Source organism: Chlorocebus sabaeus, chromosome 15 (genome assembly GCF_047675955.1).
Source record: "Chlorocebus sabaeus isolate Y175 chromosome 15, mChlSab1.0.hap1, whole genome shotgun sequence".
In the NCBI taxonomy this organism is placed as follows: Eukaryota; Metazoa; Chordata; class Mammalia; order Primates; family Cercopithecidae; genus Chlorocebus; species Chlorocebus sabaeus.
This window is the reverse complement of record NC_132918.1, coordinates 34637568-34652636: the sequence shown is the minus strand read 5'-3', so window position 1 is coordinate 34652636 and position 15069 is coordinate 34637568. Positions and strand designations below refer to the sequence as shown.

The following is a 15069-nucleotide window of genomic DNA, read 5'->3' as shown; positions in this document are numbered from 1 at the left end:
TTCTTAAAACCAAGGAACATCACATAGATTGTCAAAAAACAGAGTAATTTATTTTGCTTTTTTTTTTTCTCTCTCTCTCATGTCCTCAGGAGTGCACATATGTTTGATGAAAATACATGAAGAATTAGGTGTGCTTTTAGGGTGTGATCAGAAATGTGAGTCTGAATTAATAGAAAAATTCAAACCATAATCTAAGTCCTGCTGTATCAGCGTCTTTTTTAGCTGAATGGATAGACATGTATTTTCTCTTAAATAATTCCAATTCATCCTGTCCTTGGCAACAGTTTGGCTCTCACAAGCCTTTAGAGGCCAAGCTGTGTTTTCTATATTGGTCTGTATTACAATGTGCTTTAATTAGGAAGCATAATATGTAAGTAGAAAGTGGTTTCATTAAGACTTTGCTCTATAATTTTCATTCATTTCCAGGGAAATGTTGCCCATGTATGTTTCCTGTGAATCAGTGCCATTTCAGTGACTATGTTGAACAGGTTTTTCAGAGGACGCCTCATTTATTCATGCATTTACTCATTCAATAGATGCTGTTGAACACCTACTTTGTGCCAAGGATGATAATTTGATGCCACACACTCACCTGGCTGATGGAGTTCTCAAGTTCAGAACTGATACCAAGTGGGAGCCAGCAGTCATAGGCCACTCCTGTTTCCTAGGCTTTGCTAGTTTGGGGACTTTTCCCAGACCCTCAGAGTCATATTCATTTTTTAATGGTTCCTTATCAAAATATCACTCATTTGCTCAACTGGTGTTACTTAGGCCAGGCTTTCTACCATGCTCAAGTAATAAAAAGACCAGGGTAGTCCCTGCCCTAAGAGGCTTAGTCCAGACCCTTTGGAATCCAGTTCTTGAGAGCATGAGTACATGGGAGCTCCTTTTCTTATTAACCCCACTAGAACGTTAGGTTTTCTTCAAACTCTTTCATCTCTTCAATTCTCCCCTCCCTTTACTCTTCCAAGCAAGGCCTTATGAGGGTACAATTCCTGCAAATCATGGCGCTGAACTTCATTTGCTCAAGGGTGCCCCATAGTACATGGGATAACAACTTTCATTTATGGAGGATTTACTGTATGCCAGATATGGTGTGAAATACCTTACACCTACTGGCTCATTTAATCCTCACAAAAACCACATGAAGTGGATACTACTATCATTCCCGTCTTACATATGAGAAAATTAAGATTCAGAGTAACTGCTCCGAGATCTCTTAGGTAGATAAGTGGAAAAGCTGAGATCTAAACCCAATTTTGTCTGACTCTAGGGCTCAAGCTCTTAAACTTTGCAGTAGTCATAATTACTCCATGGCAAGATATGGGTCCCACTGAAGTGTTCATTCTCTTTTATAAACTGATATCCATGACACTATTTTTGTTATACTTTATTGAGAAGCACATGTCTCTTACTTTTAAATCTCTCCTAAAGCAAATGTGATTCATAGACCTAGGAAGAGGAAGTAGATACTATTATTTAATCGATTTCAGAAAGATTTAAAAATTAAGTAAAGAAAATAACGTATCTTTCCTTTGGATACTTGTTCCATGTTTTTAAAAAAATATTTTCTATATTAATAAATGTACATTAAAATAACATTTCTATATTAAAGAATGTGAGGGTTCAGCATAACATGAAAGTCTGAGATATATATTGCCAAATTAAAATTATCATACTGGCCAGGTATGGTGGCTCACACCTATTATCCCAGCTCTTAGGGATGCAGAGATGAGAGGATAGCTTGAGCCCAGGAGTTCGAGACCTGCCTGGGCAATACAGCAAGACCTTATTCTCCACAAAATGGAAAAAATGAAATGAAATAAAATAAAATTGCCATACCAACTCAGGAATGCACATGTTTTATTTATTTAACCTAATTAGGTTTTATAATTGCACAAAACAAACTTCTCCTCATACTTCCTCAAGTAAGTTGGGGTTTACAAAAAGGATACCCATAAGATAATGAACCATGGATGACAGGAATCTTACAGGACTCCAAAGAAAATAGTCATAGAATAGCCAGTTCTCCCCTAAAGTGGATACTAGGCAGCTCTAGAAACTTCAGAAGCAGGGGTTAGTGTATCATGCCTTGGGTGCTTCCCTACCAGTCACACCCAGCTACTCTGGGGATCTGCTCCCTTCTTCTGCATCTCTGACTTGCTTATTCATTTCTTTTTTCCTGTATTTTTTCCCTATTGCATTGAATGTGCTTATTTATAACCCCTAACTGTCTTTGACATGGCATCTCTATACATCTCTTAAACTCCTACCTTACCTCCTAACAACTTCATTTTCTCAGGATATTCTAGCTAAAATTGCTATGAGAGATGATCAGATACACCCAGCTTATAACTGTTATCTCTGCCTAGGCAGAGTTCTGACCATATATCATAGAATACTGGCAAATATATAGATGTCTCAAGCCTGTAGGGAGGTGCCCACTCTGATCCCAGATGCTTTCAGTGCACAAGAGTAGTAATGGCAAGGAATGGGATTCTCATGATGAAAAACATGACATTCTCAGTAATTCTTCAGCAATGCATTGTACTCTGACTCCATGAGATCTGGCATATGGCAACTTCTCCAACCTCAATTCTCATCACTACTCTCCCCATTCAGCATACTGCAACTGTGACACAGTCTCACCCTTCCTCACTGCAGCATGCTCCTGCCTGAGGGCCTTTGCACTTGCTGTTCTCTCTACCTGGAATGCTCTTCTCACAGCATTTGGCGTGGCTCCCTTCTGTACTTCATTCAGTTCTCTGCTCAAATATTTCCTCCTCCTTGAGATCTTGTCTGGAAACACTGTTTAAAGTAGTAATCACTGTCATTGTCTATCTCCTCACCCCATTTATTCTTCTTTATAGCCTTGACCACTACTTGGTATACCTTTATATGTTTATTTAATTATTTGGTGTCTTTTTTGTCTTCTCCCATTAGAACACATAATTAAGAGTAGAAGCAACATTTCTCATGTTGTAGCTCAGACTCCATGCCCTGAGAAGCAGATTAGAAACAGTTGACAGGAATGCTGGCTCGCAAACCTCTCTGTGTCTAAGTAGGATTCTCTTTGCAAAGTTTACTACACCAAATTAAACACATTTTTAAAAATCTGGTTAAGGCAAATGTAAGAGCAATGATAAAATAGCGTGATTCTATGGTTGTGATCCAGCCCACTGACATATTCAATATTTGAAAGACGGGGAAGAATTTTGTGCTAATATCAGTCACTTTATTTCATTCTTGATCTGAGACTTAGAATTCACCTTAATCTGCCCGAAATAGACAGGAGTGCATGTGTTGAGGTCATACAATCCAAATGCCTTGTCTTTGAGTAGATACGACTACCTTGGAACATGGCTTGAAAGGCATTTTCTCAATAATGTATTTTTTTAAGGATGATTCATAATGAGATAGATCAGGATATATTAACTTCCATATGCTAATATTAGCATGATACTTTGAGAAATATGATTTCAAGCCATATTTAACAAGTTAGATATACCATTAATTTATTAACCCATATATAATGTGTACTGTGTGTCAAGTTTTGTGTTACTGATGCGGATATAGTACTATGGGCTAGATCCGGGGCTTACATAAGTGAGTAACTCATGGCCCTATCACCAAGCAAGCATTCACTGTAGCGTGGAAATTGGAAATATGAACAAATAACTGAATATCTAGGCTTACGGGATCTATTAGAGAAATATCCCAGACACAGGGTTGGCACAGAGTAGAAAGTGGTCAGCTGTATCTTGGAGTCGGGGGAAATGGAGAAGATAAAGATTAAAAGCATTTCAGGAGATGATTAAGACAACAAAGGTGGCAAGCATTCCAGATAGGTGGTTTTCTTCATTCCTGCTTATCTCCCTCATTTCAAGTTCTTGATCTCTACCATAGCTTTCATCTCTCCCTGTGGTACTCGCCCAGCATTTGTTTCTCCAGTTCTGCATAGCTCTTAACTTTGCCTGTGACTTTCTTCTGGGATCTCATGTTGTCTAACTCCTGACTCCGTGGAATTATTTTCCCTATGCCTGCCCACCACCCCAAAATTCTAGCCCAAAGCCAACGTTCCTTCCTATCCACACTTCTCCATACCTCATAACAGTGAAAATTGAGGCAAGAACAACATGGACAAAGAAACAAAAACACAAAAATCCTTGGCCTATCAGGGAGCTGCATGTCGTTTGCAGTGGGATAGCAGATAAGAAATAAGGACGATGGTAAATGAGACTGGATAGTGGAAGTAGATCATGAAAGCCTTGGTGTACCACTTAAAAAGAGTTTGGGCTCCATTCTAGAGGCTGTGATGAGCTGTGGAATGTTTTTGAGGAGGAGCTATAGCAGAAGCTTGGAGGTTGGATTGAAAGAACATGTCATTTTGTAGGAAAACTACAATGAGATAAACACCTCTTCTGGACACTGATCTTATAGTAACACCTCCAAATCTACTAGATTTCCCAAAGGATTGTCTCATCTTTGGCACGTGTTGCTATTGTGGTTAAGTCATCTGGATACGAATTTGGTGCTCCTTTATTATTTAGCTGGGTCACCCCTATCCTGTAATGTTATTATTATATTAAATACTACTAATTATAAGACATAACTTGTTATTGAGTTGAGTTTCATCAAGTTAGTTTCAGCTCATTGTTGCAGCTTGTCTGTCCTTTCTAGCTGTAGGCCAGGTACAAATTCCATAACTGCATCTTCTGTTCTCTGTAGAATTGTTAATAGAGTTGCTGAGTAGAGTGCAGTATAGTATAGAACTGCATTGTAGAGCAGCATTAAGGATTTACTTCCAGGGAGAAATTGATCTATAATTCAATAGGCTTTGAGTAAGTTCTTCAGTCAACAACAAAGCCACTTGGCTCCACAGTCTACCTGGTGAGTCTTTGCCTTGTTGAAATGGAGGTGTTTGATATTTGTATTATTTCTATAGGTTACCAACTTATTATAGTATATCTAGACATTTGGTATCCAAATGGGAAATGGGTCTATCTTTTGATATTATCAAAATTTTCTATAGTGAGGTCTTTTCTAAATGGGAAGTTATGGTGAGGTTTAAAAAAACTTCCTTTTGCTGTACTTATCTTTTTGCTGGTGACAACCTTCTATTCAACCAGTCAACTTGAGATCTCTAATATCTTCAGGGTGAGTGGAATTGAAGACCAAAACATGAGATTCTTGACTTTAAAGATCCAAATATCAAGAGGCAGGGCGAAAACTTGAAATGCCTTGAAATCAGACAGAGTTTGTCCCCATCTTCCCCTTCCTTCCTCCAACCCCTAATGTGCACACAAGATAAAGGCACTCTGAGTTGGAAAGGGGATGGAGAAGTGGGAAACAAGAGAATGAGATGCTGGGGCAGGGGTGGGGGAGCAGGGGATGATTGCCTTCCTACAATTCTTAGAGTCAAAGAAAAGGATGGAAATCAACTGAACTCTTCTACCTTTAGAGATCCAAGAGTAGAAGGAGCCCTGGGAGAGAACTGCCCTACAGCTGGGCCTTATGAACCAGTGGCACGAGATGGGAATAGGTTGGATAGTAGATTAGGAATGACTATAAGGGGTCTCTTGGACAGCGCATCCTAAGGGGAACACATGGAGCCATCTGTGGCCTCAGAGGAGTGAGGGAGGGCAGCTCAATGTCCCAAGTAATGTGGGAATTTAGCTAAGGAAGAGAAAGAAGCTGAAAAATGAAGCCATTTCACTCATGCCGAGAAGAAACACCAGAGAAGAGAGCCACAGGGACCATCCAATAGAAGACAGTACAAAGACGAGACTAGAGACTCTTAGCAGATGTGGATGTAGACACAACTCTCCTTTGAATACCTTCCATTAATCCCACATTTCAAGGGAGTCCAGACCAGACTGGGTTAAAATTTAGAAGTAAATGTTTTCCTTTTTCAACACTTGCATTTACATAAGCTCAGAGTTTATAATCAACCCCAGGGAAAATGGGGTAAATAGAGAAAGGAATCCTGAATGAAACAGAGTTTTAATTCCAAAATAACTTTGAAATCCCACATTTCATTGATTTCCTCAAATATAATTAAATTTTTGAAAATGATGCCTACAGAAAAAATTCAAAACTTGTTTTGCAAACTTAAGTATGTAAAATATATCCCGTCCCCTCTTTTATAATAAAGTGGGGAGAAACAATGAAAAGTGAAGAAATTGGATGTTCTATGGCTTATGATCAAATGCATGATCAAATGCATTTATAAATTATAAACTTTCCCTCAACTAAATGCATATCCTTAGCCTAGGAATCAGCATTCACCTTATCAATGTTGTTTCCGGGACCCATTTCTCCCTATTAAAAAAGAAAAGTCAGGGCAGCATTGGCCTGTTTCCCCTCTTTAGGCACTTCTCTTTACCATGATTGCTTTCAGAGCCCTAACAGTTTCCACAGTCCAGGTATCTATACCCGTGGAAGGTGGTCAGGAAGGCTTCCAAAAAAAATTCTTTTACAGCCACAAGGGCATTTTACTCTGTTGCCCCCAGTGCTAGGTCTTAGTTCCACTTTGAATCATTTCTTCTGACATTTTCACCTTGAGACTATTTTCACTTAATGGAGGAAGATGAGCTCAAAAGGACAGCTCAGAAATTCTGTTCTGGTTATCACTAATCACGTTACATCACCTGTCCCAAGCAGTGACCATTCTTTCATCATTTCCCTAAGACAATGCCTGACCCAGGTAGATGCAAAGAAAATCTCTGTTGAGTGAACAGAGCTCCCAGCATGCTTTCTGTGGTCCCTGAGGCTTTTTTATTTGTCTTTTAGTGCTTTTGGTAAGCCTCAGCTCACTTCTGTCCTCCCAGGGCACGCTGCATGCCTTCTCAAAGCTTCCAGGCCTTTCAAGCTTTATAGCTCAGCCCTTAGCATTCCTTTTCTAGGTTACTATTCTGGTGTTCCTCTTATGGAATGTTCCCCTTATATCTTATTAAAACGACTTTCTAAAAACAAAAAAACAGTTGTGTGCAGGGTAGGGAGACTGAACTTCCTTCTTCTCATTCTGAGCGTAGCCATCACCTTAGTCAGGGAGGAAGTTCTTGTGGGCAGTGGATGTGGCTCTGGCCTCAGGCTGGAGAGGGGCTCCTTGTCCATCATTGATAATCAGTCACTGGAAACCTGCTCCGAGGACCCTTGAAGTGATTGACTGGCTTGCAAACAATATTTTCTAACCAGTTATTTAAAACTATACTAAGATCCTTTTCTGAACACTTAACAGCACCAGCGATCGTGTAGATGTTCTAACAGTAGGAAACACGGTCCCATTTGGGATGGTATTCAGACACAACTAGTGAAGAGTGGAGCTGAAGAATGGAAAAAACCAGGGGTGGTGGAGGTGGCTATTGTACACATCAGTGGTACCCAATTGCCAGACAGAGGTCCAAGCTAGTTCAGACAGAAGATTCTAACAGTGCATGGCAAAGTGAGTAAAATAAAAACAAAGGAGTCAGTTATTTTTTAAAGCTAACCATTCAATACAAAATAATACCCTTTCATTTCTTCTTAAGAGAATTTTAAAAATATTTTGACATATAGACACATACATAATTTTACATAAACGAGAGCATATAAATGATTTTTAAAGTAAAATTTAGAGTATTTTGTTTCACTTTTTTGTGGTATTACTATGGCTTTTTCTTATATGAAACCCTGATAATAGCAGATAGTGGTGGGCATTTTTCTGCATGTTAGCTATGTCCACATTTGGCAAAATAAAAGTTAGCAATCTTATGTCTATTCCCTAAATTCTTTTAGATTGCCTACTTGTCCTTGAAATCCAGACATCTGGAAGCCCCTGGTTTTGATGAATTCCTCATGAACCAAGTTGGGCAGCAGGGGGTCAAATTTTCCAAACAGTGTTGTGTTCTGAAACCTGCCAGGATGAGCGAGACAAACATTTAAAAAGGGGATTTATACCTACACACAAGTCAGCAGTGGCCTGGAAATTCTCCCTGCTCTTGTCAGAAGTACCTGAGCTCAGGATATGTAAGGCTGGGATGCACAGGACTTCCCTGCAGCCTTCCTTCATTCATCACATGTGAATATCTGGTGTAACTTGATGCAACACTCTTGATTGGAATGACTCTTGACACATTTTATACAAAAATAAGCCATGAATAGTATGTGGGTTTTTTAATTAAAATGAGTTTTGGTTACCAAAAAATTATTCATTTCTGGGCTTTATGTGTTTGAATTCTTATTTGAATGGTATGTTTTGTAATGTAAAACATTAATGAAAGTTTACACACAAATTAAAAGGTCAGGCATAAATAGTTTGATGCCAAGATTTTCTTACTTTCATATAAGGATCCCACCCCTGCACCAAATTGTTTTTATCAAGTTTAGTCATCCAATTTCTTTTCATGAAGTGAAATCCTTTATACTCTAGTCCTTTAACCCTCTCAATTGTACCGCATTTACCCATAAACTTGTGCATTACATTTACTTGGAACTTGTCTGTTGTAGAATAGTGCTCTCCCTACTGTATGGGTTAGTTTCAACCAGTATTTGCCAAAGTTCATTGTGGTACAAGCACAATTTTTCAGAGTGTCTTGATATCTGCTGTGAAAAATGTCTGCACCTGCCAAACGGGACTAAGGCTTCCATGCTCAATAAACCTCCAGCTACCCTAGAGATGCAGTAATTTCCATCCAGCAATCAGAGCACAGTCAGATCAAGATGTCTGAGTTTTCTTTTCAAAAATATGACCATTGTGATACAAAGCCATTGGGTAAAATTTTAAAGTAATGATAAAATTGTGGTTGATTGTTGTGAAAACTTCCTTATGCTTAGGTACTTAGTACTATGTATGATTTGAGATTTCCTCTGGGGAGATCAATTTTTCCCCTGGATCTTATGGTTGTTTATTTCCTAGTTTCCACAATCAAGTTTATTCAGAAACTTAAATGTGAAACAGTTCTCAAAATTCTTTATTTTTTTCTTGATTTCTTTATGAACACTTTGTGGAGTTGGCCTTACCAGGTAAAGCCTCAAGGAGCTTTGAAGCTAGCCTGAGATAAAATGGGAATGAGGGGAAAATGTGTCTGGGTAGTACTCCTGCAATCCAAGCCCACTTAGGCATCATTTCTCACTCCTTCATCCTGTCTTACCCTACTCCTTCTACTTTGGAAGATGGAATAAATGCACACACAGTGGGACAAAACTTCAAACAGTAAAAAAGAATACCTAGTCACAAGTAAGTTTCCCCCTTTTAGTTGTCCTGAGTTCCTCCACGTTGGACTATAGCCAGTTTTCTATGCATTCTAACAGTCCATGCACATATCAGTATACAAACACACACAGACAAGCACACACACACACACACACGTGTATAGCTTTTTCTTATAAAATGGTGACATACTATACACATTGACCTTCATCTTGCTTTTTTGTTTAATAATATATATTAAATCTACTTATATCAGTGTGTATTGCTTCATTTGTTTTAGGAGAATATTCTTTGTGTAGCTATTTTATAATTGACTCAGAGAATTCAAATCAATGAATATTTAATAGTTCCCAGTTCTTTTCTGCACACACACACACAATAGTTGTACTGAATAGCACAATACATGCATTTTTGTATGCATTTATGAGTATATTCATAAGAGATGTAAAATTGCAGGGTCAAATTGAATGTCCATTTTAAATTTTCATGCACATTGACAAATTGTCCTTGAATAAGATAGCTTCCAAATACACTTCTAGTGATAATGTTTGAGAATGCCTATTTGCCACACTTTAGTAACTTTTTGATATTTGCTAACATGACAGGTAAAATGTGATATGTCAATGAAGTTTTAATTTGCATCTTTTCACATATTTAAAATTCACTTTTGTTTTTTTTCTCTTAACTTTCTATGAATGTGTTCATTTTTCAATTAGTTGTTGGTCTTTCCATATTGATGTGTTTGCGCTCTTTATAAAAAAATTACCTTTTTAGATATCAGACAGAAAACAAATGATATTTTCCCAGAAAAATTTAGTTTGTATGTATTCAAATGTATTTGGTTTTAGGGTTTGTGTCATGCTTTAAAAGCCCTGAAAGCCCTTCTAGATTAATTTTTAAATACTAAATTTTCTTCTAAAGCTTTTATGATTTTATTTTCTGCATTTAAATTCCTGATCCATTTGGAATTTGTTTTGGCATAATGAGTGTCTTTCTCCCTTTATCGTAAAGGAAAAAGAACATTCCCCATTGTGGCAGCACAGGGTCAGGGAAATAGAAATACAGAGTCAAGTAGACAGCTATACCATCAGTAGGTAACCTTCTCTGACCAGTGGATTTATCTCCCTGGCTCTAAGCTTTCTGACAAATGAATGTGTTGATAGAATGATGCTGTGGGCTCCTCAATATCAAGGACTTGGATAAAGGAACCACCTTGGAAGGGCCTTCTCTTTCCTATTGGATCTTACTTGCAGAATGGTCTTGAGTCATATGCACCTAGGGGCAAAACCTGGCTTTACTCTTATCAGTTGTGATGAGTTGTTTTATCTCAGCCTCAGTTTCTGTATCTGTGAAAGTTAAGGACAACAGTTCCAACACATCATGGTTGTTACGAATTAAATGAGAAAAAGTGTATGATGTTTCCTGGCACTGTGCCCAGCATCTAAAAGCTGTCCAATAAATGTGCATTTAATCCTTAATTTTCCTTTGTTTTTTTTCCAGTTAAGTTTTTCTCATACCAATAGACATCAACACCGGTTGGAAATCACAGTCCCAGCTTCCTGTTTTGGCCTTTTTCTCACAACTTAGCCCTTTCACCCATTCTTTTCTGGTATTTGGGACCCTGGCCTCTATACCCATCAGCACTCACTGTGGAATTATGCGGACTTTAATGTGAAGCCCTAAGCTTGAACCTGAAATTACACCTGGATTTCCCCAACCTCAGACTTTCTTGTATCAATACTGCAATCATTGCACTGGTTCCCTGATCATTTCCTTGACTCCAGTCTTGCCCTTCTTTCCCCAATGCATGCAAAAGCCTGCTGCTAAATTGGTCTTCCAGAAACAAATCGGATCACATTGCTTTCCTGCTTAAAGGCTAAAACCCCAGTGGCTTTGCATAACAGACAATGCGCTCCATGATCTCCCTCGCGCTGGCATCTGGAGCCTTTGGTTTCTTGTGGATTTCCTGAATACACTGTTAATTTTCCTGTCCCTGTGACTTTATCCTTGCCATTCCTTCAATCCAGGATGCATCATGCCTTATTCTTTGGTCTAAAAAATGCTTATTCCACAAGAGCCTACTCCAGCTTCCTCTTCCTCTCTGTGTGTTTGCACACCCTCCCCTTTGCCCGCTGTCATTACCTTGCTTTTACCTCTGCCTCTAACCAAGGAAAGTGGCTACTCCCTCCTTTGAGTCACTACTTTATACATACATCAATCACGACATCAACTGACACCTCCATTACTCCTCACATGGTATGAAATTATTTACATACGTGTCTGGTCTTCCCTTGACTGTGAGCTCCTTGCCATTGAGGACTATAGCTCTATTTATTCCTATCGCATGGCCTAGTACATATTAAACACTAAAATTATTTGTTAAAAATATTAATCCATCAATATCCAGACATTGTCTAGATTTCCAGATAAGGAAGTAATTGTGTTAGGATTTCCAGACTCTGGAACGTATCATTTTCAGCTAACACTGAGATACCTCAAGAAAAAAGCTTTCATTTTTCTTTTCACTGTCAACATTTCACCTGTCATTTGGTATTTTATGACGTGAACTTATATAATAAAACAATAATAAGTCAAAATTGTGCTTAGATAGAAAGAACACAATGCCTTAAAAAAAACAGTGCTAACTGTCAAAGTGGGATTCTATAAAATTGTTTGCATTTTTTTTTTTTTTTTTTTGCATTACACAGATATGAACATAATAGCTTGAGGTCCTTTTGGCTAACATTGTGCATTTTACATTTTACTGTGAGATGTCATTTTTGTGAAGTTGATTTGTGATTATCTACTTGGGAGTAAAAAGTCAGAAACGTTGGTTACAATTCTAGGAACTATAATTATTGGTCTAATTTAATTTTTGGAATCTGGAAAATATTTAAGAGTAACAGGCCAGGTGCGATGGCTCACACCTGTAATCCTAGCACTTTGGAGGACTGAGGCAGGCGGATCACTTGAGGTCAGGAGTTTGAAACCAGCCTAGCCAACATGGCAAAACCCTGTCTCTACTAAAAATACGAAAAGTTTAGCCAGATGTGGTGGTGGGTGGCTGTAATCCCAGCTACTTGGGAGGCTGAGGCAGGATAATTGTTTGAACCCAGGAGGCGGAGGTTGCAGTTTGCTGGGATCGTACTACTGTACTCCAGCCTGGACAACAGAGTGAGACTCTGTGAAAAAGAAAAAAAAAAAAAAAAAAGTAACAATACTTTTAACCATAGTGCTAATACCATGGCTGTTACTGAATTAGTTTCATGATGTATGGGGAATAACAACAAATACTCTTTCAAGCTAATCTATAGGCCATAACTCTAAACAGCACCTTGAAGAGAATTTCGAGTTTAATTTTGGCAGTCCGTGAATTGTACGTGTTCAGAAAGGCATGGATTAAAGACATTTGGGTGCTGATTTTTATATTGATGAAAAATTAGACTGATTTATTTGTACATATGTGTTCATGGTAAATTTCCAGTGACAAACCTGGAGATGCCTTTTGCAGATTCTAAGGGAGTGTTCTTTCTTTTGAACAAGTGCTGTATCTTGAGAAAAACAAATACAAGGAGCAGGAAGGAAAGATGGACACCCACTTGGGCAGCCCAGTTAGCTGAACCAGTTGTGGAGTTTGGTGAGTTGATATATCACAGCTCAATCATGCCCAGATTTATAAGCAAGTTTCACATGAGAAATCCAACGACTACAATCTCAAAAGTAGATTTTTGTGATAAATGCAGATTAAATCAGCGTTATATGTTTATAGCTAATTGAAGTGCAAGGACTAGACATAAGACCTACTGAAAATGCTATTGTAGTGTGCAGAACTGGTCGGCAAGTAAAAATCAGAGTTTTATAAGTGACTGCGATTGTCGTCACTTTATTATCCCAACTTTTTGCCTTTGCTGCCAATTGTACTAAGTTGACATAATTCACATGGCATTTAGATGCACAGACATTATTCAAATCATCTGTTTCTACCTGACAGACCAATAACTCCTCCCCTAGAAACAAAGTTGCATTATATACAAGTGAGATAAGTTGGAAATAAATCATCACCTGAGAACACTGAAGTTGGGGCAGGTTCGAGTGAGGAAGTTGCTATTTTGAGGAGTAGAGGGCTGGTGGCTTTAGCACTATTTGCCAAGAGAGACTGGAGCATTTCTCATAAGAATCAGAGAGCTGAATAATAATGGTTTGACTTGTTTCATGTTCTTTATTCCCCCACTTTCTTCTTTTTTCCTTTATGTATCTTCCTCCTCATTCCTCCTTTTTTCTTATTCTCTCATCCTTCCCTTTTCATTTTCCTCCTTCTTCCTCCTCCTCCTCCTGGAGCCAGAGTTCACTTTGCCTAGAGATGCCAAGTGGTTACTGCCTTCTCTACCGATGAGGCCCCTTTGTAGAGCCATAGTACATCCATTCAGAGTGTGACAGTACATTCACTGTGTGTGGTTGATAGTACATTTCACTCTATTCTGGAAGCTTAAAGGAAATCACAGTGAATGTAAAGATCACAGTCTCAGAGTCAGACAAATCCAGGTTCACACCTCTCTCTCCCCTTAGTGTTTGCCACTAGTAACCTTAGGTAAGTTGTTCCTCAGCCTCATGTGTGAAAGGGAACAGTGATCCATCCCTACCTGAAAAAATGATTGTGACAATTAAATACAATGATAGATTTCAATATCTAACATAGCAATAAATCATGTTTGATTAATACTGTTTTCTTTCTTTATGCTGTGTCACATTCAAGTATTATCTATTTCTCTGTTCCAGACACTGCAGTATGAACTAATAGCAGATCCTATTGTGAGGAGTTTATTGTATGGTAGGGACGGTGATGCATATACAAGTAACAATGTTGCTTATGTACACAAGTAACAGTGTTGCAATCCACTGGGTGATCTATGCTGCTGGCCTCCAGAGATGAGGGGAACTCTGTGCCTCTCCTGGCACTGCCTGCTTCAAGGAAAGATTCACAAATCTGGTTGATCAAGTTCCAAGGCCACATCAGTCAGTTTGCTGTGTGCTCAAAGGTTTCGCATATGGAGACAGAACTCTCTTTTCTTCCTTTTAGGTTGAAAACAATGGCCCACTTTCCCTTGGGGAGTCAGTCATCTTATACTTTCTTTCTTTCTTTTTTTTTTGTTTAGACAGGGTTTTGCTCTTGTTGCCCAGGCTGGAGTGCAATGGCACAATTTCAGCTCACTGCAACCTCTGCCTCCCGGGTTCAAGCAATTCTCCTTTTCCTGCCTCAGCCTCCCGAGTAGCTGGGATTACAGGCATGAGCCAGCACACCCAGCAAATTTTTGTATTGTTTAGTAGAGATGGGGTTTCTCCATGTTGGTCATGCTGTTCTCGAACTCCCAACCTGAGGTGATCCACCCGCTTTGGCCTCCCAAAGTGCTGGGATTACAGGCATGAGCCATCGCACCTGGCCTAGCATTTGCACTTCTTTCATTTCACTAAACATCCCAGAGTGTGGTAAATTTCAAGTGTAAGTTTAAGGGAGACAAAACAGACCCACTGGGTCTGTATCCCTGACCATGTCCCAGCTTCCAGTTCCCATGATTCTGCTTTTGGGAGCACCAGCAAACCCCGGCTAGCAGCGGAGAGAGCTTCTCCTGCTTGCTCATCTCAGTGAGTCATTGTCCTGTGCCTGTATCTCCCTTGGCACCTCATGGGGCTGTGGCCAGGTGGGCAGTGTGTCATAGACAAGATTGGGGTGCTCCTGGTCACCTGACCACAATACGGCCTCAACCCCACCAAAATTCCAACAACACTGGTAACGTATATCTTTAAAAACATATGGTCAAACTACAGAGAAATTCCCAGGAAAGGCAGTTCAGCTTAAGTAAAAGGAAAAACCCAATGAAAAA

General features: G+C 39.1%; 1 protein-coding gene across 2 annotated transcripts in view; it reads left to right on the top strand.

The window, feature by feature from the left end:
- Nucleotides 1–15069, top strand: part of KCNAB1 (potassium voltage-gated channel subfamily A regulatory beta subunit 1) — a 386124-nt gene that overhangs the window by 174697 nt on the left and 196358 nt on the right. The window lies entirely within an intron of this gene.